Raw genomic sequence first — 25,369 nt, forward strand, 5'->3', positions numbered from 1 at the left:
AAAAACAACATCAAGGTTCTTAAATTAGTAGCATTGTAAACAAAATGTAATGTAGCACATTCATTTAGAACAGTAAACAACACTATTTTATGGACACCCTGCAGCCAATCAGAATCGAGTATTCACCCAGACTGTTGTATAAAACGGTTCAGATTCCATTGTGAGTGGACGGAGAAGAGCAGAGGGAGAAGAACGCTGAGGCAGGGTGAGTATTAATACAACATTAGTCATCTTGTTGATAATAGTAAACATAACACTAATCCAAGAAAATGGACCCAGGTGCAATCATGGATTTGGGTTTGTTCACAGTGTGTGTGTGTGTGTGTGTGTGTGTGTGTATATATATCTAATGTTAAATCATTAGTCTGTCCATTTCTATTAGAATATACTTTTTATTTCATATTGCTTAATAACTTGATTTGAGAGGGAGAGAGGGAGGGAGGGAGAGAGAGAAATGGAGGGGACAGAAAGAGAAGGAGAGAGAGAGGGAGAGAGAGGGATGGGGAGAGAGGGAGGGGGAGTGGGAGGGAGAGAGGGGAAGGGAGGGAGGGAGAGGGAGGCGAGAGAGAGAGAGAGAGAGACAAAGAGAGGGAGAGAGGGAGGGAGAGGGAGAGAAAGAGAGGAAGAGGTAGAAGGAGATATATATATATATATAGAGAGAGAGAGAGAGAGAGAGAGAGAAAGAGAGAGAGAGAGAGAGAGAGAGATCACTTATTGTGTCTTTGAATATCATGTACACCTGTCTCCGGTGACACATGACGTGCTTCAGCTGCAGAGATTTGCAGCCCAAAGACACCATTTTTATCGGAGAGACGAGTTGTCTCTCGCCAACATTTCATTTTTAATGAACGGAGGAGCATTTGAGATTGTTACCCTTGGGGCCGGGCTAACCACCGGGAGAACAGGGGGGAAAGTGTTTTGGATCACTACATCGCTCCCCACCACCTCTCTTACTTTAGCGGAACTGTCCAGGCAGATAACGATTGCTCCGTTCATACCAAAGGGGTTATGGCTCCGTAGCAGACGCTTTTATAAAAATAGGCTAACGATTGGGTCATAACCACGAGACTTACTGTCACACAGTAGAGGAATTACCGTATAGTACAGGAGAAGCTCACAGGCAGTTTGGACTTACATTATCTGTTTAGGTTTAATGACTAATGTTAACTAGCATGTTAGTGATCAGTAATTAGCCTGTGCCTATGTTATCTCCTTACATATACCTACACTCTCCGTCTCTGTAAGATTGGGAATGATTGAGATTTCTCTCGGCACAGCTACCAGAAGACTTCACACTTTCAGACACGTTGCTCACGTCACATCTACGTCTTCAAGCTCAGTTGGAGGCTGTGCTGCGGTGTTCATTTTAGAACATCCTCAGATCTCAGACTCAGGTGTCATACTCAAACGAAAAGGCATCAGCTTCTGCTCTGTAATCCTCGTACAAAACAGTGTCAGAAAAAAAAGCTTTATTGAAAGGAGTGGATATACAGCAGGGAATACAGTTTATTTACCCCCGCCATCGACTGCTTTATTATTAGTATGTCAACAATGTGTACAGAATGGTCGACGCCCTTTCACCTACACCCAACAGGAAACGGGAGAAAGCTTTGAAGTGGGACATATCAAGTTACGTCCACAACTACGAGGGTGAGTAACATAAATTAAGAATGTAGCATATGGCGCTAGCATATAGCCTAGCTTGATGTCCATAAACAATTAGATTTTCTTTATAAAGTTTAGCTAGATTGAATGACATATGACGGACAGTATGTCTATATGTGATGACCCCACATGTTCCTGGGGATTTGGCTAATTTCATATTAGAGCCAGTAGTAAAACCTAAACTGTAATATGGCTGAAAGAACACAATAAACTAGATTGTTGGTGTAAGTTTTTGCATCACTGTTGTGTGTTGTTCATCAGAATTTAGTCTTCATTCCTTCATATAAAATTAGTCTGAAAATGATGAATTCATATCATGCTGTTTAGAAAGTTGTAACGTTAAGTACAATTTCACTACTATAATAAAAACAGATGTAGAAATTATATGCTTTCTAATTTGCTCCTCAAATAGTGGTCATTTGTTAAAGTAATACAAAGCAAAATGAACAGAAAAAACAAGTATTTTGTTTTACTTTATTTTCTTCTAGTTGAGGCTGAAGGGCTCGACCACTGCTGAGCTGCTGCATCATAGCCTTGGGTTGGTGTCTTATCACCAACCTATGAAAGCTAGAAGTCACCCTGCAGCTCCAGATCTACCTACTCTATGGCTGGCTATAGACTACAACCATCTGCAACATCATCAACACCTGCACTTAAAGTCTCTTGGGGTCATATGGGACTCGGTTGTTCGCCATATTGCATCATACACTATGTTATTTTTCTGTTTTCTTATATTAGTACAGACAACACTAAGTATGATTACTTAATCACAGTATATATTATTCTGGTGTACACTGTCAACTTGACTCAACTTAATTGCTCTTGTATAGTTAATTTATCTTCTACTAGTTGTATATACCTCTTATTTAATTGAATTATTCTTTGTTTGAGTTTCAATACCTGAATCATCCCTCTTGTGAACACTAGGCTTATTTTATCTTTATTTTAGATCATATCATAACCCTGGTCATAAACTCACCTGTACCTGGGTCATCTGTTTGCCAAGATCAATGTTCCTGCTACAGTAAATCCTACAGTCAAAGTGTACTGCTTCACAGGAGTACCATACGCTTTTTAGGTTTTGTGTCAAGTATTGTGCAGTTTGTTATGAATTACTCATTGTTTTGACACTTGGTAAATTAAAATCATTTACCAAGTGTCGGCTCTGGTAAATTTAATTGTACTGTTTTTTTATAAAGGTTATCGGAACATGAAAAAACAATTTGTCTTGATCAGGGTATAGATAAGAAGAATAAATAAGAAGATAACTTCTCTGCGAGTGACCTAGTTTTGAGTTTTCTTTGATCCTGTCACTGCCGTGGACTTAATACACTGTCTAAGATTTGGCACCTGGCTGGCCACTTTTCATTATATCTTTCATAATTTAGCTAAACAATGCTTGGCTGGAAGTTTTCATTCTTTGATTTTCTTTTATTTGCTGCTCATGATCTGACCGTAGTCCTGAAGCAACAATGCTGTTGCATTGTTACATGTGTGATTTCTGTCTGATGGAGGCTATTCTATGTCCTGCAGTATGTAAACACCTTCTCTGCTGTGTGGGTTCATGTTTAGTTGCCACTTTGTGCAATAAAAGGGTTAATTTTATAACAGTGCTGTGCAGAGCCAATGCTGCTGTTGCTGCCAGTGCAAATATATTTTAGCCTGAATATGTTACAATCTACAGGTTTTTGTCTATATTGTTGTGTACAAACATTTTAGACGGAGGTTTGTTAGTTGAGCATGTTGGAGACAGTACTGTTATTGCCGTTGTAATGCAGTATGTTGGAAGGTAAAATCGTCGCTGTTTTTTTCAGTTAGTCCTTTTTGCTACTTCGTCTTTTAGAAAATGGCCCACCCACTTTTGTACTGGCCCGCCCAAAATACTATTTCTGCCTACGCCCCTGAGGTGAGTACAGGGGGAACCAATAGGATGTTGAGTTGGGAGTAATGAACTGACTGGAACAACACAGTAGTGTGGTTGTACCACACTGGTCCATGCACACGGTGCAGCTGTGATGCAGCTCAACAGGGGTACTTCAGTTACACCTGGAAGAAGAGAAACAACCAAAATACTTTAAACAGCCTGATATTATTTCATCATTTTCAGACTAATGTTATATGAAGGAATGAAGACTAAATTCTGATGAACAACACAAAAGTGATGCAAAAACTGACACCAACAATCCAGTTTCTGGTGTTCTTTCAGTTGTAATACAGTTTGACTCTAATATGGAATTAGCCAAACCGCAGGAACATATTGAACCAAACAAGGAAACAATACAAAGTGGGGTCATTACATATACTGTACACATACTGTCCGTTATATGTCGTTCAGTCTAGCTAAACTCTATAAAGAAAATCTAATTGTTTATGGACATCAAGCTAGGCTATATGCTAGTGCCATATGCTACATTCTTAATTTATGTTACTTACCCTCGTAGTTGTGGACCTAACTTGATATGTCCCACTTCAAAGCTTTTTCCCATTTCCTGATGGGTGTAGGTGAAAGAGCGTCAACCATTCTGTGCACATTGTTGACATACTAATAATAAAGCAATCAACGGCAGGGGTAAATAAACTGTATTCCCTGCTGTATATCCACTCCTTTCAATAAAGCTTGATAAGAAAAAAAAATGAAGAACTGCCGTGTATTCACTGTAAAAGCTTTTAGCTACTTTAGCTAGCTAATTCAGAAAGCTAGTCAACAGCTCTCTCATGTGGGCAACGGTATTTCTGACAACTTTTTTTCTGAAAAAGTTTTGTCTCAGGATGACAATCTTAGGTTGTCCTAAAATGAACACCGCACTGTGCAATAACGCTCAGCCCTCAGCGGAGAAGTGCTTCTAATAGCCTTCACTGGTCTCTGTTGAAGTCTATGGCATCGCTGTGTCCATTTCTATATACTGTCTATGGTTCAAACGGGAAGCAGACTTAGGCCACGTCCAAACAAAACAATCTTTTTTTTCCCCGCTTTCCCTGGCATCGTGTCAAGAAAATCTGCGTCCAAACGGATCCATTTGTAAATGACTCAACGTGCTACTTCATATTCCAGGCCTTTGGTGGCGCTGTTACTGCTACAGAAATTCACCAAAAATGGAGAAGAGCATAGTCTTCAGTCACTCCTGAGCATAACATGATAGACCAGGGGTCGGCAACCTTTTTGATATGAAGTGCCCTTTTCAAAATATTGTTTATTAGTGTGCCATGTCAACATTAAGTTTAATTATGACATCACATCAGAAGGTAATATCCAGGGAATCTGTAATTTTATTCCATAGCAACATTTGATAACATTTATTTCTTATAATCAGGACCATGTAATTAGTATTATTGTACATTATTATTATGATTATGGAAACATGGTTTTAGTATGCAGCGGTGGAGAATGGGCTGACAAAAATATCACTGTCAAAGAGCCTGAAGCGAAAATTTGTGGAGAAGCCCAGCTTTAATGATGAATGGACTGATAAGCAGGTCCTGTATGCCTCATTTTCAATGAAACAATGCTGTGGCAAAATAATAATAACACAACCAGCATCATTATCAGGAATGAAGAACATGAACATATTGCATCATTCACATGCATATTAAGTAGCCTAGCCACATGTATTTGTTTTGGTCTTATAATAAATCCATATTTACCGCTCCAGCGGAGAGGATGGTTTCTTCAGCGAGCTTAAGTTTATAAGAATTTGTCCAAATTTCAAGAAAACTACAAAACGACAGCTTTTGTTTTAGCTTGTTTTGTAAAAAATTCACTATTTGCAGAGTGGAGCTGTGTTAGCGTAAAACAGCGCGGTGGACAAGAGTGGACTGGGCAGACAGAGCAGATTGAAATATGGCTTTCTACATGTTTATGCCGGTCTACACAGGTGAGTTCATTGATAAGTATTGGCTTTTAACTCATGAAGGTTTTAATGTATCCTACTTACAGTAACAAGACCAGCGTTAGTTCATCTGCCTCAGCGGCCGTTGGTTATCCTCTTTGTATTGTTCCCAGTCAGAGATAGGAGTCAATCAAACTACCATAAATAACAGGTCGCGGCGTCGCGCAACTGTGAACGTTGTAATTTGGCGTGCCGATGAGAGAGTGCTTCAGCATTTCAACCATGATTTCACCACATCAGTAACTCTCTTGCACACATATTGCCAGCGTGCCATTGGTCACAATCACAACACAACAACAACACAACAACCTAAAAACAAAAGCGAAAAACATAGAGGTATGACTAAAACATAGATACTTAATTAATATGAGGGGTCCCTGCACTGCAAGAGCAAGCAAATCTTAAATAGCCATAAATATATAGATACAAGTAAAAATAGATAAAAGTAAATAAAGGGGGGAACTATCACTTTTTTGATATCCTGTGTTGATTCAACAGAGATATTGACAAGGGAACAAATGAGTGTTTCTATCTGTTCTTTCTGCAGTCTGGGACCCTATAGCGCCTCCCGGAGGGCAGGAGTTGGTACTCCCCATGCAACACATGGGAAGAGTCCTGGGAGATTTTGTCAGCCAGTCTGACAGTGTGCAATACGTGGCTTTCAGTGAACGCATTCTCCACTGAACGTCCCACCAATTTGGAACAAATCCTCAGGAGCTGCAGAATCCTGGCCTTCAGATGAACTGAAAGGCCCCCAAACCACAATGCGCCTCCATACTGCAGGATGCTTTGAATTGTTGACACAAAGAAAAGAAACAGGATTTTGCTACACGCTCCGAATGACCTAAGTCTCCTAGTAGATATAATCTACATGATAAGTCCAGGAAAGGTCACTGTCTACGTGCACTCCAAGGTATTTGAAGGATGAATTCTGTTTTATGATTTGATTGTGAATGGTCATTGGTGTAATGTGGCAGTCATGAGAGGTGCCGAAGATAATCTCCTCAGTTTTCTGTGTATTGAGGATGAGGGCATTTAAATCACACCACTTTGCCAGATTATTCACCGTTTCCACATAGAGGTCAGCCCCCTCCCCCTCCTTCATCAGAGCTACCAGTGCAGTATCATCGGAAAATGTGATGATATGGTGGTTGAGGAGAGCTAACACATTCTTGTGGGGCACCACAGCTGGTTGTGACCATGGGGGAATAGGTGTTATTCACCCTGACCAGCTGTTGCCTGTTATTAAGGAGGGAACAGTACCAGTGAATGAGATATGGGTTCTTACCCATTTGAGCCATTTTGGATAACAATATGTCCGGTTTTATTGTATTGAATGCAGCGATGTTTAACGTTAGCTACATAACGTTAGCAATATATCTTGTGTAGAATGCAGGACCAGCAGAGCAGAAGGAAGTGTCAGGGAGCAGAGATAAAGTATTTAGATGAAGTGAGCTGGTTTGACCATGGAGATGGGCTATGGTTAGCTTGACCACAGTCGTGTCAGTGGCTGTGCACTAGCTAATGCGGGGTAAGAGGTCAAAGGCTACAGGTCTAGTGGTGTGGCGATGACATTATCGACACACACGTATGCGGCTTTGCCACCCAAATGTTGCTGAAAGGGAGGTGTTTTCGAATTTTTTCACCCCGGGACCAGGTTGCAAAAAAGTGCGTTTTCAGGCAGTGTGTTTATAGGGTTCGTTTGGACGATCGGCCCAAACGATGCAAAACGTTCATTTGCACCAAAAACGTTTCCGTGTGGATCGCCCCTTAATGCTGCATAACCCAACCACCTCTCCCACCGCTAAACCTGCCTCTTCCACAGAACACTGTACATCTGGGCTGAGATTGATAGCATGACACCGAGTCAGCTTCTCAAGCTCAGCCGCAGCCAACGGCATTGTGTCACACAATGACACACCGCCAGTTACACCACCACCAACATACCAAAACGCTTAACTAACCACTAACTAATGAAAAGAAATAAACACGTACACAGACACAAAAAGAGAAAAGAAAAAATTAAGATAAACTCACACACTGAAACAAACCAGCACAATCCATGCTCTCCACACTCCATCCGCCACTCAGAGAGAGAGAGAGAGAGAGAGGTGAGAGTGAGAGAGAGGAAGAGAGAGAGAAAGAGGGACAGAGAGAGGGAGAGAGAGAGAGATGTTTTACATTTTTGTAAAAGCTGTTTCACGTGAAGTCCACTTTTCTTTGAATCGGTACCAGCGCTCCCGCTGTTAACCTTAACATAAGATGACATCAGGGAAAACTTCCTAATATGTCAATATCTTTTAACGAGGTGAATTTGATGTTAGCCAAATTAAAGAGTAGCACTTTTGACTTTGTAAAATATCATTAATCTTAATTTCTTCCAGTGGTAATTCTTACTGGTGCACCTGAAAACACTAAAATGAGAGATTTCAACACATTCTCCCTCCCATCTCGTAAAATATGGATGCTTGTTTAGGAGCCTTTGCCGTTGTTATTGACGCTAAAAGTCTCCTTTAGTGTCATATAACGCGCTTTATCGAAACGCACTTGGTCCGGATTGCTGGCGTCACTTTTGATGCTGTTATTCTAAGGAAAAGGTTGTGGGTGGGCTCAGGCCTCTATTAAGACAATGTGGTGCCCCTGGGCACTATATCTCAAAGTATACCCCCTTTACCCGTGCTGTCCTCCTGGCAAAAATATCAGACATGATCAAGGGGATTTCTCAATTGTAATTTACTAACTTGTCCAACTACATACATGTAGGCATATGAGCACTATATTCAAATGTCTCAATTCAAAATGTCTATCAATTCAAAAAGCCAAAATCAATACTATATATTGCAGCATTGTGGGTCGGTCAAATATGTATTTTTCCGACTTTATTTCACGGCCCTGAAAGCAACTCCTCTGGTCCAAAACTTTCAAAACCATCATGGGAAACCTAAAACTGCTTTAGCATCACAGCTAACGACAATAAAAGGACCGAAAATGAATAAGATATGGAAAAAATACTATAAATATTAGATCTAAGAATATGGATTTATTGCACAAAGTCCTCTGAAAGAAATACGAGTTCTAGGAAAAGAAGCGCAGACTGTAGACCGGTCTTTTACACTTCTCTACAAACTCACAAAGCGCACACGCCGTGCTATGTGCTTGAAAAACACAGAGGGGTTGGGCGTTTGTGTGAAGAAATGTTTTTCTTTGCTTGCCAATTACATTGAATCAAGAAAGCCAACCACTTAACATTTTTTATAACAGTTAATATTTTACATTCATCATTATGATAACATTTTGGGGTTTAAACTGGCCACTTTTCATTACAACCAACCTCCTTACGCGGAATTTCGGCCTAAACCCCATGTAGCTGCTGCTCTCCCCGGTACGTTTTACAAACACTCGTCGCTTCAGACGCTGGCAGCTCGCGGATAGTGAGGAAATGTTTGCTGTGTGTGAAAAAAAAAGTTGTACCCTAAAAAACGCTTAGAACACCTTTAATTTAAGAATACAGCTTTTCAAAAGACATTTTAAAGGGCAATTATTTCCTTATTTCAAAATACATTTCCTCACTGCTTTTCCTTATCCAATTCTAAATCCGATTTTGAAGTAATTTCCATTTTCATGAAGGCTTTCTGAGACCCTTTGGGGCCTTGTGCTTGTTGGGGAAACAGCAAAATAGCATGGGAACAAGCTCTCATTAATCTACCATTCCAGAATGCTGATTAGCCAGACCTTCCTCCGCAGAGCTGTGGAGGAAGTTCTGGCTAAGCGACACACAGTCCGGACCAACTTAGTCTTGCTTTGCCAGACCTTTCTCCACACCGTGCTGCACAGTATTCCTGGATGGGAGAAAAACGTGCTCTAGGATATAGGACTAGGACATGCTAGACTGGCCGAGGATTTTACGTGTCAGAGAAGAGAGTAAAGTTCTCTCATTAACCGGTTTATTAAACCACTCAAACAGTGACACAAAGAACATTATCATTATTATTAGATGGGTTGCAATGTCTCACTGAAAATCAAATGTACACAAATGCTACGTAAAACCATAAAGATTTAGATTCTGATCCATAGAGAGGTCGTCTGACCCCGAGCTAACGGAGGTTTAGACACACAGGTACAGATAACCTGAACCTGTTATAGAATATAGAAGTTCTCCAAGAGGAGAAGAAGGCAGAGTTAATTCATGTAATTTATAGGCAGTTTGGCTAAAACTGACATTTGTATATTGGACTTAGTAACAAAATTCTTGCTGCACACGTGTTGAAATCTCTCATTTTAGTGTTTTCAGGTGGACCAATAAGAATTACCACCGGAAGAAATTAAGAGTAATGATATTTTACAATGTCAAAGTGCTACTCTTTAATTTGGCTACCATTAAATTCACCTCGTCGCGTGGATTTAAAAGATATTGACATTTTAGGAAGTTTTCCCTGATGTCATCTTATGTTAAGGTTAACAGCGGGAGCGCTGGTATCGATTCAAAGAAAAGTGGACTTCACGTGAAACAGCTTTTACACTTTTTAACGTAAAAAATCTCTATCTCCCTCTCTCTCTCTCGCTCTATTTTTTCTCTCTCTCTCAGATGACAGCGGCAACTATAACAGGGAAGGTGGTGGGGACCGTGGAGACTGTGGGGACGATGAGGACGGTGGGGGCTGCTGCAACGGCTGCGACTGGAACGGCTGCTGCAACACCTTTTCCAAGTTTTTGGACTTATTCCAGTGCTGTTGGGAAATATTCCAGAGCAGTTCTGAAGAAGAAGAAGAAGAAAAAAAATACGATGTGTCATAATGTGTCTCAGTCCTGAGTGTAATGATATTGTGTCGGGAAAAGAATTCTTGATTTGATTTGAGCAAACAAAAGTCTCAATGAATGTAGTTTCACTGGAAACCATTCCCTGTTCATTTAAAGTAAAGGTAGCACTTTATAATAACTACACACAATTCGTCATTTATTAAGCATTAGTTACCGATTAGTTAATGGTTTGTTCATAATTAACTTATTGTTCATACATAGTTCATCATCAGTAAAGCATTTGTTCACACAGTTATAAATGGTTTGTTCATACTAAATGAGCGTATCTAGAAAAATACGTTTGTAAGTACATGATTTATACTTAATAAATAATGAAACTAAATTAAATTTATAAATGAAAAATATTTAGTTTTTAATAATTCATAAATGTCATTTTTCCATTATTAACTAGGTATTTAAAATAATAAAGCGTGCACATTACAGAAACCCTTTTCAGTTCTATGAGCTCAATTGTTCTTTGATGACAAGAGTTCAGAGATGTTCAACGTTGGGGCCCATATGAGTTTGGTTTCCGTTTGTCCTTCCACCATGAAGAATGAATCCAGGGAAATCCGTCTACGTTCAGAGTCTCGATCCTGTAGTTCGCCACCCAGCCAACTGATCTGGGAATCTCTAAACCCTGGAAGTCTCTGAGATCTGAAGAGTTGATATTATTTAATATCCCTCTGTGGATCGGACCTCCCTTGTGTAGCTGCTACCGGGTGTGGGGCTCTCCGTGTCCCGCTGGAGCTCTGACTGCAGGTCGAGGTCGGCAGCGAAGCTTTCTGGCGATAATAGCAATGTTGCTACGCTGGCCGATACCCGCTGGTGACGGTCCGTCTGCGGCAGCAGGACCTGGAGCTCACTGCGAGTGTTTCAGTTTGACTGTTAAAAAGTGTTGATAATTAAAAGGTATTTATTTAGAAGCAGGCTGGTTTTTAGTTAGCTAACGCTAGCTTGCTATTCCACCAAACTTCCATGCTACATAAATAAACCGGACAGAGTTGTCCCTCATCTGGCGATAGAGACCCTGCTCTCCCTGTCCTGTTGGCTCAGAGCTCCACAGCCGTAGTCCACAGGTACTGATTAGTTTTGCACCAAATGTGTTGGTGGTGCAAAAGTCAAGGCGCAGATTCGCCACTTCGTGATGCGAGAGAGCAACATATGTGTTTATGCAAACATCAATCTACACATTTGTGAATATTTTTTCTGCGACTTTACATTCAGAATACAGGTGTGTGAATATTTTCTACAAGTACAAATTTCTATTTACAAGTTCAGATTTTTTTTTACAAGCTCTCGTGTGTGTTTCTTCTTTGTGTGACTTCAAATTCAGATCACAGGTGTGTGAATATTTTTTACAAGTACAAATTTTAACATACAAGTTCAGATTTTTTGTTCTGCAAGTTCTCACATTGTATTCTACAAGCTCTCACCTTTTGCACCATATTTACCTTCATACAGACACACACGCACACACGCACACACACAGACACACACACACACACACACACACACACACACACACACACAGTGTCTGGTTTCACAAGAACAGGTACCCAAAAGCAGACCCGGACGAGGTAAGTAGAATGAACAAGGTGAGTATTTATTTGGATATTGAAATGTGAAAGCAGGCGAGTCCAGATGGTGGGGCAGTGGGTGTAAGTGAGCCAGCTGGAGGGTTTGTGAAGATCCAATAATGCTGGTGATGCAGACAGACAGGCAGAGGTGTAGGGAATATTCCAGGTGACAAAACTGCAGACAGGAGAACAGGAGGCAGATTAACAACAGGCACAAAAGCACTAAACAGCTGATTTAACTATATTTTGTTACCATATGAAACACACACGTTTCATTTGACTTAATTATGTTTTAACCAGATACACACTGCTGTTGCTAACCTAAAACACTATTAGCAATTCTACTTCTCAGTGATTAGAGTACTGTAAATGAAGTACACAGAGAAAGTGAAAATATACAATAAGTTCACCAAACACTAAACAAGACCAATGCTGCAGACAAAAAATATAATTTATTTCTCTCCATATACCCAAATCAGTCAACATGTCCACATGGAGAATCAACAACAAAACATGTCCCAGTTTTCATGCTACTACAGAAGTGTGCATAACACTGTTAGCTCCACAAACAGATCTGACAAAGTACAGAAAATACTAGACGTTATCTCTTCGCCTAGCTGGATCTGGCCAGAGAATTTCATCAACATCACAGGCGATATCCTCATTGGATGTCTTGAATGTTGAATCCATCCTTGCACAGCTGCGGTGTCGACTTGGTCACAGGCATCCTCCATGGCCTCAATGAGGGCTACCTGAGCCTGGGGCCTGAATGAGGGATACCTGAGCCTGGGGCCTGAATGAGGGATACCTGAGCCTGGGGACTGAATGAGGGGTACCTGAGCCTGGGGCCTGAATGAGGGATACCTGAGCCTGGGGCCTGAATGAGGGATACCTGAGCCTGGGGACTGAATGAGGGGTACCTGAGCCTGGGGACTGAATGAGGGGTACTTGAGCCTGGGGACTGAATGAGGGGTACCTGAGCCTGGGGACTGAATGAGGGGTACCTGAGCCTGGGGACTGAATGAGGGGTACCTGAGCCTGGGGCCTGAGATCATAAACCCTCGCGTGAATATGGGCCCCCATTCCTCCTTATCGTTCTCGACCCTCAATCCTCAAATGTCACAGGGAGGGGTATCAAGAGTGCTGATATGGTGCATACAATGAGCAGCTGATTACTCAGTCCCTCCAGGATTTCGCGATGTCGCGATTGCGCCAATTCACGCAAATTCAACCAATCACCGCGACTTTGGTGCGACTCGCAATTTTGACCAATCACTGCAACTTTTCTGCAACGTTGACCAATCATCGCGGTCTCCTGCAAAGCGTTGTCATACGTCAGCGAACTCACTTCCTTGTTTTGTAAAGAAGATGCAGCAGCATGCGCAGCAGACATGTATGCTGCCAACGTCTCACATTTACCTACAAAAATAACAGCAAAGGACCGTGAAAAACAGTCTCCAGATGTTCTTTACGAAAGCGGGGGTAAACTTTTTTGCAAGACGTGCAACGATTTAGACTTTAACGATTTAAAAGTTGCTGAAGTTGCTGCCGTTTCAATCCTGGCTGTCGGCTCTCTGCTGTGGGTGGGGCTACTGCTCCGTTCCCTCCGCGACTGACGCTTGCACACACACAAACACACACACAGTGACACACACACACACACAAACACACACACAGTGACACACACACACACACAAACACAGACACACACACAAACAACACACACGGTGGATGCAGGAGAAAAAGGAGATGAGACGACACAATGACCTAAATTGAGGACAGCTACGCTCGTTATTGTAAGTGCAATGATAAGTCAAAGTCAGTACTTTATCAAACTGTATGAATGTGTGTCCCAGGCCAGGTTAGGAAATTAACTAACAATGTAAAGATCAACAAGCCACTGATAGATATTTTCAAATTTGATTCATTCAATAAATTATATTTTTTTTGTCTTAAATCAACCAGCCATTTTCATATTATACCAACATTTGCAGCATCCTGAGCCTTTTTGGTAAGGTTACTAGGAAATCTCAGCCCAGGATAGTTTTATTCTCCCCAAAACATGTTTCCTTTTTATTTTTAAAGTACAAAAAAAAAAAAAAAATCGCAACTTTTTTGAAACTTTCACTGTCTCCCGCAACTTCATTGCAACAAACAAAATACATCGCAACTTTTATCGCAATTTTTACAAAAGCTCCCGCGAAATCAGGCATTTTGGACCGCAACAATCTCAAAAGAAGGCCGCGAAATCCTGGAGGGACTGATTACTGTAACTGGAGACAGATTTTCTTTGACCTGTTTCCTTGTTGAAATGTCCTCATGACAGATGCCGCTGTATATCTACTAAGATTTGGCTGAACTCTTAGTCCAGTCTCCCTCAGCATCAATCCGTGGTTCACAACATGGTCCACTAGTGTTGCGCGACTTTCATTTGATAAATTTGGTCCTCTTCTTCTTTGAGCATATTCTCCGGCTTCAGGTCTTCCTCTCCCTCTCCCTCTCCCTCTCCCTCTACCTCCACCTCCACCTCGGCCTCTACCTCTGGCTCGGCCTCTTCCTCCTTCTCCTCCTCTGTGGATTCTCCCTCTCACTCTCAGTCTCAGTCTTCTTCTTCTGACTTCTTCCATTTTGGTTGAAGGCAGGTGAACTTACCTGCTGCATTTTATATAGTGCTTAAACCTGATTGGTGTGTCTACAATTAACCAATCATGTGTTTTCATACCTGGTGGCTGTGTTTAATCAATTGGTTCATGGGTGTGTTCATTTGAAAGCCTTTGCTTTGAAATTCCAAGGAAATGACATCATGATAAATATCTGTGTCAAATACAAGTGTGTTTAGTGTTTTGCAAATCACTGTGTGTGATGTTTTGCAAAAAAGTGTGAAGCTGACAATGTGCTTACAGTTGTGCAGATCTAGGCCAGTGTTTTGCTCCTTGAGTGTAAGGTTTTGCTAATTGTGGGGAAGTTTTAATTTTAGTGTGTAAGCAATTGTAAAACACTAATATATCCATGAAGTATCCATCTCACTTAGTTCAGTGAGAATCAGAATCTACATGTGGGAATGAGATAAACTCCCTTTCAGCATTGTGAGAGTAACTAAAACAGAAATAAGACAAAAAATATAAAGAATCATGACAAAATGTAATTTTGCCATTACAAAGCCTGAGAATGAATGTTAATTTCTCCATTATAAAAATTTCCTGAACCACAATGATCCAGTCCTCGATGTAGGAGAAACTTTTACCAACCATTTGCTTGTGATTTCTTTCTTACTCACTAGTAATAGGATATTATACATATATTTAGGATATTATACATATATTTGTTTGTTTACTCTGATGGAATCCCTATTTTCAAGATTTTCTCCATGGTCAATTTAATTTTTTTCCAATATTTTGAAATGGCCGGGCAGTCCCTAAACACATGAAAATGTGTTGCCTTATTCTCGCCTCAGGATCTCCAACAGGATGTACTTTGCTCCCAGAGAAATCCTTTGAGCCACCCAAATTCTCTCCAGGACAGAGCAGATGCACTTTTCCACTGTTGTTAAATTATTTTCCCCCACATTTCCATCTGCATCACAATGTAACTCTACTTCCCCCATTTCTCCTTTATATATACAGTACAGGCCAAAAGTTTGGACACACCTTCTCATTCAAATGCATTTCCTTTTTATTTCCATGACTATTTACATTGTAGATTCTCACTGAAGGCATCAAAACTATGAATGAACACATATGGAATTATGTACTTAACAAAAAATTTTGAAATAACTGAAAACATGTCTTATATTTTAGATTCTTCTAAGTAGCGACCCTTTGCACACCTGTGAAGGTAAAACCATTTCAGGTGACTACCTCGTGAAGCTCATTGAGAGAACACCAAGGGTTTGCAGAGTTATCAAAAAAAGCAAAGGGTGGCTACTTTGAGGAATCTAAAATATAAGACATGTTTTCAGTTATTTCACACTTTTTTGTTAAGTACATAATTCCATATGTGTTCATTCATAGTTTTGATGCCTTCAGTGAGAATCTACAATGTAAATAGTCATGAAAATAAAGAAACACATTGAATGAGAAGGTGTGTCCAAACTTTTGGCCTGTACTGTATGCAGTATCATTCCCCTCTACCTCTTGTAGGGCTGGGACGATTAGTCGACGTCATCGATTACGTAAATGCGTCGACAAAAAAAATTTGTTTCGACGCGTCACTAAATAAAATAAATAAATAAAACTTGCGTGCAAATTAATTAATGTAATGCGGAACTAATGTAATGTGCAACTACTGTTAGATACTCGGGTTATAGGGACACCTAAACTGTAGCCCCGCCTTAGCTCTGAAGCTAGCCGAGCTCCTCCGCCTACGTGCAGTTTTTTTGTTAGGTCGACAGTCCAGTGAGTGAGTCAGAGATAGCAGCACGAAAGGACGAGTATGGCGAGTGGTGGCGACCCACAAGTGTTCCCTGCCGGCCTCTTTAAGATCGCAAGTTTGGAAAAAATTTGAAACTGTACGGCTGCAATCTGGAGCTTCCCATGTCACGTCCTCTTGTCTCATGCCGTCCCCGCCTCGAAAACGTCAGTCTTGGGGTCAGTTCCAGTAGTAGGCTACAGGCAAGAGAGTGGTGGATGAGACGAGGACTGTGTGTCAGTGTTGTTCAGCAGTTGTTGGGTATGTGAGTGGAAATACATCTAACATGCTAACGCATATCCAACGCCATCACCCAGATGTGCCAATCACTGGAACGAGACAAAAACAACTGTCCAACTTCTCCTCCCTACAGTGCTTAACCAGCCTTTAGATACACATAATTAAAGTTAAATTAAAAGGGAAAAGTGCTTGGATGTTAAAGGTATTATGGAGGATTTTCTTTTTCCGGGTGGATCATCAAGACTATTGGTCCTCCTAGTTGTCAATCATTCTGGCGATATGTTTACGTAAGGCCGTGGTACGTGCTCGTCCCTAGGGTAGTTTTCGCTTTCTGCGCATGAATACTTTCAGGTGTATATTTGTGGTGAGCTACGAGTGTCTACGAAAGGTATGACAAGAAGAGAAAGGCCTCTGAAGAAAGAAACAAGACCGGAGTGTTTTTGGGAGAATGTTTCACACGCTGGCGTGCGTTAAAAGCACAGGTTGGGCTTCCCACTGATGCATCAGTCGCGAAGTTTCTACTCGACAGGTAAAGTTTGGCGTGCTATTTGGAGAAATCCATTTAAAATCACTGCTAGTGAAAGTTGATGTAAGCTATGATTAGCGATGCTAGCCCTGGCACAAGTCACGCACCGCACAGAAACGGTAAACATCTCCATTTGTGAAAAAGTGCAAATCTTCTTTCTGAAAGTAGCTTGTATGAGCCATGCCGACAGCAACTTGTAAACAGTGCACTCTCGTGCACACGTTTAATAGGCGTTCCCTCTCGGGAGCAGGCAGAGTGTTGCGCATGTGCATTTTTTCAAAAAGTGGAGAGGGCGGATCTTTTCTAAAATTCGGGAAAATCCTCCACTATACCTTTAAACAAGAGCTTATTCATTATTTTACCTACTAGTGTTACAAAAAGCAAACACAGGCTATTCTTTTTGCACTTGCTCTGTTTACTTTATTTTTGTATCGGGCTTCAGGTTGCACTAAAAATTCTATTACAAAATTTTATTTGAACAGTGCAGTGTGAAACAGTTTTAATAAATAGAGATTTGAACCTTATAGAAATTTGTTTTGTGTAAATTGTTAATAATTGAGCAATGGGAAAATAATCGGCAATTGAAAAAATAATCGTTAGATTAATCGAAAAATGAATAGTTAGATTAGTCGACTAATCGAAAAAATAATTGCTAGATTAATCGTTTAAAAAAAACAATGGTTTGGGACAGCCCTAACCTCTTGTAACACCATATATATCCGATATGTTTCCACGTTCAGTACAGTATTTCTACTGTAGCTGAGTAGAATTAACTCACTATAACCAAATTAGTTTGTGGCAATTCTTCCTTTTTCGTTATTTTCTCTAGGTAATGTCCAAGTTGTAAAACTCTATAAAAATCTTGACTGTTAAACCGAATCGAATTTTAAGATCCTGGAATTGTCGCAGCGTGCCCCCCTCATAGAGGTCACAGTGTTTTATTAACCCTTTATCGGCCCACTGTTTAAAGCTTTCATCCATCCTGTTTTTTTAATAAATCTGAGTCATATCCTATCCATATTATGATCCAATATGGCTCTTTGGCCTTGTTTTCACTGACTACCCTGTGCCAAATCTTAATTGACATTTTTATCAACGGGTTTATGTCTTTTAGACAGGCAACCAATCCACTGTCTCCAATGATTGCTTGTAATGGAATATCACTAGATATCTGACATTCTATGTCTTTCCACTTCGCTTTATAAGAAGGGTTGCAGATATTAACTAAAGTTTTTATCTGCACCCCTTGGTAGTAATTCTTAAGAATTACGGGAGAGAGAGGCCTCCTTTGTATTTTTCTAGTTGAAGAGTCTTATTGCGAATTCTTGGCCTCTTCCTCTGCCAGATGAATCTGGATATTAATTTGTCCAATTCTTGAAATTTCCCCTTTGGAAGTTCTGCTAGATGGCGCTGTTAGAATTTTTTTTTTATTATTAATTAGCCACATCGCGATATATGGGAAACCTACTTTGTCTAACTCCTCCTGAGTCCAATCTGCACGAAAACTTGGATATAGACTCGGTGGACCGTTGTGACTAAAAGTTATCAAAAGAACTTTGATAGCTAACACAATGCGCAAATTATAGAGGACCAATTTCCTGTAAGTGGCTGTTGAAACAGGAACAGTTGTATCTTGACAAGTTATTCCGATTTACATAAAACTTTGAAAGTGTAGTCTACATGTGATATTGAGACGCTTCCTATACTCTAGCCACACCCATGTACACAGACCACGCCCCCTTTCATAACTTGTGAACCATTTAAGGTAAATTCATGTGAGAGGTATCATTGAACTCAGCAAAGAGATCCTTTTTAATTGGTGACGGTTTGCTCTGCCCCATATGTTTAAGTCATGCCCCCTTTAATAACTAATGCCCCGTTTCTTCTACACTATTGTGTGAGGTATCATTGAACTCAGCAGAGAGTTCCGTTTTCATTGGTGATGATTTTCAGTGTCTGAGTGCCGTACAAATGCACGGCCGCAAGGAGCGCAGTCCGCCAGTACCCCCGACTGCAAGAAGGCAAGGGCACGTTCATCGCTGGTTGCAGCTTTAATTATTCTTTTTTCCCCGGCAAATTAATTGGCTTTTTGAGGGGCTTAGCATATTCAAAAAGTTGGCGGTCGCATCAAGGCTGGTGAAAATGTATTTTAAGAGTTTTGGGAATAGGCGCACAAAAATGGCTCGCTAGCTACAAAGTTAAAACAATTTAGCCCCTGCAGTGCATTAACGCACACGCACGAAACTTGGTACACATATTAAACATGTAAAGACGTACACAAAACATAATTGGAGCCATACCCTAAACTTTAACAAACTCCTCCTAGAGATTTCATCCGATGGACTTCAAACTTGGTCTGTACTAGGGATGAGCGAGTACAGCATTATCTGTATCTGTTAACCATATGAATTATCTGTATCTGTATCTGTACTTGGACTGGGCGGGATTTAACCGGGAAGTGGGTCGGGTTGTCTTGAAATGGGCGGGGCTTTAACTGGTATGTTATTTTAAGCATGCAATTGATATGGGTTGATCAGAAATTGTTATATTTATTGCTGATTAGAAAACTATTTACATGAAAGCATCAGCATTGAGCTTCAGATCAATGGTTTTGATCATAACAAATGAACTATTCATACCACAACTACCTTTTTTTTTAATAAAATACAGCAAGAAAGTGTCAGACACTCAGTGCGTGAAGTCAAGAAAACTGGTTAGAGCCAGCTGACGGTTTAAAAAAAAAAACTCCGACAGGCAGAGACGCAACGCGAGTCGCGTTGTACCGAGCACCACGTCTGAACAAACCCACGTTTACCTACTACTAGTTAACAAGTAAGATGATGTGAGGGTATGGTGAAGGGTATGTGATGATGTGGGGGGTATGGTGAAGGGTATGTGATGATGTGGGGGTATGGTGAAGGGTATGTGATGATGTGGGGGTATGGTGAAGGGTATGTGATGATGTGGGGGTATGGTGAAGGGTATGTGATGATGTGAGGGTATGGTGAAGGGTATGTGATGATGTGAGGGTATGGTGAAGGGTATGTGATGATGTGGGGGTATGGTGAAGGGTATGTGATGATGTGGGGGTATGTTGAAGGGTATGTGATGATGTGGGGGGAATGGTGAAGGGTATGTGATGATGTGGGGGTATGGTGAAGGGTATGTGATGATGTGGGGGTATGGTGAAGGGTATGTGATGATGTGAGGGTATGGTGAAGGGTATGTGATGATGTGGGGGTATGGTGAAGGGTATGTGATGATGTGAGGGTATGGTGAAGGGTATGTGATGATGTGGGGGTATGGTGAAGGGTATGTGATGATGTGGGGGTATGGTGAAGGGTATGTGATGATGGGGGGCCCAAAGGAACTTTATCAGGATGCATAGTATCCTGGATACATGAAATAACTGGCTATTAATAATAACCATCTGCCTGCCTCTATGGGAATTTAACATAGGGGTGTACTGACTTATGCCCCCTGTATTTTAAGGAAGAACATTTATTTATTTACGATACATTATTCATTCACAAAGAAAATTGGTGTCCTCAAAAGGTTGGAATTTTTCCACAAAAAAAAAAAAAAATGTAGATCAATTACCAAAAGACGATTTTTTTTATTCATCTTTAGCGTGGGTTCATAAACTCATCAGTATTCTATCACATACGGTTGTAGCTAACAATTAATCTGATTATATTCTGGATGTTGTTTGGTCTATAAAAAAAAAATAAAAAATCGACTGACTAAGGCTACACATTCCATTCTCATTCCCCTTACTTTTGTGTTTCCCCATTTCCATTCCCCTGCTCTGGTCTTTCCCTCTCTCATTCCCCCTTGCTCTGGTTTCTCCCTCTCATCTTTCCCCTGCTCTGGTGTTTCCCCTCTCATTCCCCCGGTTCTGGTGTTCTCACCCTCTCATTCCCCCTGTCTTTTGTTCCCCTCCATTCCCTCCGCTCTGGTGTTTCCCCCCCATTCCCCCGCTCTGGCATTTCCCCTCTCATTCCTCCTGCTCTGGTGTTTCACCCTCTCATTCCCCTGCCCCGGGGGCATTTCCCCTCTCATTCCCCCTGCTCTGGCATTTCCCCTCTCATTCCTCCCTGCTCTGGTGTTTCCCCTCTCATTCCTCCTGCTCTGGTGTTTCTCCCTCTCATTCCCCCTGCTCTGGTGTTTCCCCCCTCATTCCTCTGCTCTGGTGTTTCTCCCTCTCATTCCCCCGTTTCCCCTCGTTCCCCTCTGGTGTTTCCCCTCTCATTCCCCCTGCTCTGGTGTTTCCCCTCTCATTTCCCCCTGCTCTGGTGTTTCCCCCTCTCATTCCCCCTGCTCTGGTGTTTCCCCCTCTCATTCCTCCTGCTCTGGTGTTTCCCCCTCTCATTCCCCCTGCTCTGGTGTTTTCCCCTCCTCATTCCCCCTGCTCTGGTGTTTCCCCCTCTCATTCCCCTGCTCTGGTGTTTCCCCCTCTCATTCCTCCTGCTCTGGTGTTTCCCCCTCTCATTCCTCCTGCTCTGGTGTTTCCTTCCCTCCCTTTTCATCCCCTGCTCTGGTGTTTCCCCCTCTCATTCCCCTGCTCTGGGGTGTTTCTCCCTCTCATTCCCCCCTGCTCTGGTGTTTCTCCCCTCTCATTCCCCCTGCTCTGGTGTTTCTCCCTCTCATTCCCCCTGCTCTGGTGTTTCCCCTCTCATTCCCCCTGCTCTGGTGTTTCTCCCTCTCATTCCCCCTGCTCTGGTGTTTCTCCCTCTCATTCCCCCCCAACTCAAGCACTTAAAAACAAAAACATAGCGGTGGAGATGGAACCTAAGAGGCAACACATTTAAAAATCAATAAAAATTAAAATTCCTAACGTGATACAGTTAAAGAGTTACGTCAAGTGACGCAAGATCCGCAGCGTTTGAGGGGCCTCTAATTGGCACGGGGCCCTGGGGCGGCCGCACCCAAGCTATCTCCGCTACTGAGGTTACGCTTACAGGGGTAAGTTAAAACTGGGAAGAACGTATCGTACGTCATTCCCATAAAAACAACCGCGCACATGTTTTAAAGTGGCAGAACAATAAAGCAAAGTACACAATTATACACTTGTGGTAACATATGGTCTACATTATTCTCTGATATTATCCCTTGGGGATCAATAAAGTATCCATCCATCTATCCATCCATCCATCCATCCAAATGGAAAGTAGAAGAATTAATAACCATGTTAAACATATCGCATATTTCCCTCATATAAAGAGAGAGAGAGATATACTTGTTTTCATAGGGTTAGCTAATATACTGTGATAATATGAAGGAATTTTATTTTTGGATTGACAGAAATGTCCGTAAACTTAACGGAAAAGGTACTGGTAATTTTCTGCCAGGACATTATCTGTTTTCCTACAGATTTTTTTTTTTTTACAGTGTATATGAAGCACAAAATATACAGAATATTTACCACAAAGGCATGAAGAAAGATTTTTACACACACACACACACACACACACACACACACACACACACACACACACACACACACACACACACACACACACACACACACACACACACACACACACACACCTGAATATGTCAGTCAGTTGTAAGCAGTGAAATATAAAGCTCCGTTAAAATGTTATAACACCTTTGGATTTGATTCTGACACACTAAGTGCATTTTTTATTTTAATTCAGAAATTCACTTTCACGTTTTGATTACCAGTATATCATATTTATAAGTGTATCAAACAAAAGCTAGCAGAAGGGGAAATGTATTTCTATATAAAAAAGAATGAGTAAAAAAACTAAAATCTATGTTCCTGCCTGGTTTCGAACCGGAGTCCAGCTTGGACCACTCATACAGGAATAGTAGCCCCTTAACGTTTTGATGATTTACACCCTTAAATAAACAAATAAAAATGCGCATTTACCAGTTTGTTTCCCGAAAGACTTTCTGTGGTAATAAACATCTGTTTAAGCCATGTGAATAAAAAAATCCTTGATATGAAGATAACTAAAGCCAGCAGATGAGTATCAGCTCACACAGGTAAGAAAGAGGCTTTTTAAAACTCATGAATTAAGAGTTTTTAGCTCGGTTAGTTCACTGTGTAAAGAATTGAAATTATGTTGTAGTTAGTACATTTCAAACTAAAAGCGGAAAACATCTAAATAACCGATTAGATTCCTTCTCACTCATACAAACAAAAAATGTCCCCGCCTGGTTTCGAACTCGTGACCGTAGCCCCCTTAACTTTTCCCATTCATTCTCTACGGTAGTTCTTATCACTATGGGTGTCATATATTGACGGCCACAAGCGGGATTTTGGGGGCGCTGTTTAACCCATTCATGGAGAGCCCGTTTTCACGTTTGAGTGTAGTTCAAACAGTAGATTTTTAAACTTTTCTATGCTTTATGCAACAAGACTGCATCAGAAAGGGACATATTGTATTTTACTGCACTAAATGTATGTAGAAATCACTTTTCAGAATAAGATTTTTAAAACATATGATGAATTTATAAAAACACAAGATTGAACCATGCTTAAAAAAGACAAAGTGGCGTTTACCCCGAAGGGACCTTGAACGCACCAACATGGCAGCTACATGCAAAAACACAAGTCCTATCTCAAAAGTCCCAAACACTCACTAAATGTGATCCTCGGGTTGCGGGATTGTGCGTGACAAAGTGTGACAGATAGTGATAGTGATGTCTGCTAACAGAGAACATCCTGAGCCATTGGTGCTGACCGTTAGCCTCTCAAAGGGCAGCTAACGTTAGGTTTTAGCACTGCGGGCTAACTTACAGAAGCTTACGAACACTTACCGAATACCGGAGCTCTGCCCGGTCGCCCCGGTGGCTGAATGTGTCGGTTCAGTTTGTAGTCATTAAGTGTTATAGGACACAAAGACTCGCGAGTTGCTGCAGCACTGCTGCACGTTGCCTGGCCAAACAGCAGCAACACATGGCGTCTCCACCCCCCCTTTAGGATGCGTTTAGTCTGATTTTCTTTCAGACGATCAATAACAGTCAATCTCCATATACAAACGTTTTACGGGGATGTGCTTATATATCTAATTAGCGAATGTTAATAACTGTCTAAATAAGGATAGTAGACGATAAAATGTAATTCTGCATCATATAAAAGTATTAACAAACACCGATGTTTCCGTACAGTTTGTAACCGGATTCACTTTGGACCTATTTAACATACAAAAGTAGAGATTGACTCCCTTAACTTTTCCCATTCATTCTCTATGGTAGTTCTTATCAGTACGGATGTCATATATTTTCGGCCGCAAGCGGGATTTTGGGGGCGCTGTTTGCCATTTAAAAGTATTAAGTACATATATACCGTTCTCTTACAGTAGTAGGCCTACATCCGTATAGACAACACACGCTGCACAAAACATACAGAATATTTACCAAAAACAGCTATGAAAAGTCATTTTAGGATTGAATGATTCAGTCAGTTGTAAACATAAAGCTCTGTTCAAATTATATAATACATTTAGATGTGTGATTCTGTCTTTCTTTTTATTTTAAAGATCTTCTAAAAGTTGAAAATGTACTTCTTACTACTTTCAGAAATTCACTGTTCACTGTTTTTGCAAAGTCAGATTTAAACCTGCAATCTTACTTCACTAAATCTTCAAGGGCATACACACACAAACCTGTTATGTTCCGTAATATTAGCTGCCAATCACACACACACACACACACACACACACACGACAGAGAGAGAGAAAAAAAAAAAAAAAAAAATACGTGAAGCTGCAGTTCTCGCGCACAATCGATCTATCAGCGGAGCGAGACAGCAGAGAGAAAAAAAAAAAAAAAAAAGAGAGAGAGAGAGAGAGAGAGATTCATGTTTTTACATTTTAAAGTTCGTCATATAACGAAGGTAAGTTCAGATTCTGAACCAGACTCCACTGAAAAAACGAAGCATTTAAGAAGTAGTCCAGACTTTTAGGAATCAGTGTTTCACGAGACGTTGTTTAATAACTTATTTATATATGTTTACGTTTTTGGAAGTAACAGCTGTTTCACGTGAAGTCCACATTTCTTTGAATCGGCATCAGAGCGCGCTCCTGCTGTTAATGCTTAAACCTCACGTAAGATGACATCAGGGAAAACTTCTAAAAGTGTCAATATCTTCAAAATCCACGCAGCGTGGTGAATTCGATGGTAGCCGAATGAAAGAGTGGAAACTTTTAATTTGTAAAATATCATAAATCTTATTTTCTTCTGCTGGTAATTCTTACTGGTGCGCCTGAAAACACTAAAATTAGAGATTTATGGAA

At 40.9% G+C, this 25,369-nt stretch overlaps 1 protein-coding gene across 2 annotated transcripts in view; it reads right to left on the reverse strand.

The window, feature by feature from the left end:
- Positions 1-24,056, reverse strand: part of LOC120543939 — a 309,254-nt gene extending 285,198 nt beyond the window's left edge. Inside the window, exons 1-2 of one of the 2 annotated variants that reach the window (XR_005636415.1) lie at positions 23,892-24,056; positions 11,935-12,104 (exon numbers count right to left, since the gene is read on the reverse strand). The gene's annotated coding sequence lies outside the window, so the exon portion shown is untranslated. Of the gene's footprint in view, positions 1-11,934; positions 12,105-23,891 lie in introns of those variants that run through there. The other variant, XM_039777368.1, reaches the window with a different exon arrangement.
- Positions 24,057-25,369: the final 1,313 nt, after the last annotated feature.

This window comes from Perca fluviatilis, chromosome 16, assembly GCF_010015445.1.
Source record: "Perca fluviatilis chromosome 16, GENO_Pfluv_1.0, whole genome shotgun sequence".
In the NCBI taxonomy this organism is placed as follows: domain Eukaryota; kingdom Metazoa; phylum Chordata; class Actinopteri; order Perciformes; family Percidae; genus Perca; species Perca fluviatilis.